Source organism: Elephantulus edwardii, unplaced genomic scaffold (genome assembly GCF_000299155.1).
Source record: "Elephantulus edwardii isolate Elephantulus edwardi_28Jun2011 unplaced genomic scaffold, EleEdw1.0 scaffold00385, whole genome shotgun sequence".
Lineage (NCBI taxonomy): Eukaryota > Metazoa > Chordata > Mammalia > Macroscelidea > Macroscelididae > Elephantulus > Elephantulus edwardii.
The window spans coordinates 679,022-680,233 of record NW_006400135.1 but is presented as its reverse complement, the minus strand read 5'-3'; positions in this window follow the sequence as shown (position 1 = coordinate 680,233).

The window sequence follows — 1,212 nt, the reverse complement described above, 5'->3', positions numbered from 1 at the left end:
TGTGGAGAAACTGGAACCCTTATTCACTGTTGGTGGATGTGTAAAATGGTGCAACCATTGTGGAAGGCAGTGTGCTGCTTTCTCAAAAAGTTGCAAATAGAGATACCGTTTGACCCAGCAATTCCACTATTGGGAATATACCCCAAAGAGATAATGGCTGCCACCCAAGCAGATATATACACACCCATGTTTATCACGACTTTGTACATGATAGCAAGGAGTTGGAAACAACCTAAGTGCCCAAGAATAAATGAATGTATAGAGAAGCTATAGTATATTCACACAATGGAGTATTACACTTAATTGGAAAACAAGGAACTCATGCAATATTATTCAAAATGGGTGACCCTGGAGGACATTGTGCTGAGTGAAGTAGCTAAGTCACAAAAGGACAAATACTGCATGGTGCCACTGTTGTAAAACAGGACTCACTTCGGGGTTGGGGGGATACTGAGAAAGATGAGTTCAATAATGTATGCTGCATTGAAATAGATGAGGGAGAAAGCTGTTTAAAAGGAATATGTTATTAGATATTTTTGTCAAGACAGGAGTCCAGAGTGAAGGCTGCATAGTGGAGTGGACCTGGTGGGAGGGATTGTAAAACAATGAAAGAATTTTTCGTCTACTTTTCCAAGAGGGTTGTGTACTAGGAGGGAGGGTTGGGAGGGGAGAAAAGTACAACAATGAATGAATAGAAATAAAAAAAAATTAAAGGGAAAGAAAATGTAAAAAAAATAAGGGAAAAAAGGCATAAATAAAACAACAGTCATGGGGTAGATCATATGAGGAAGTCTCAATGAGCCACCTTCCAGGTACTGATAAGGAAGAACCCTTTCCTAAAGGTCAGACCTTGATTTAGATTTATGGACTTTATAACCCAATGCTGTGGAGTCAATTCTCACTCTTGACAACCCTCTTCAGGCTATAAATCTCTACAGGAAGTGACTGGCCATCTTTCTGCTGCAGATTGGTCTGTATACTCGAACTGTTAAACTTTCATCAGGTAGTAACTCAGCGGATTATGTATTATGCCATCAGGGCTCCATATAGACTTTGGGGCATGCCATTCATTAGCACAGGCGAAGAGGATATTTAGTGAGATGGATTATAGTGATTGCAGCAGTGTACTTAAGCACATAAGGAAATGTAAAGATGGCATGAGATTTTTTTTGTTGTTTTTATGTGATGTTGTTGCCTGCAATTCATAGCAAC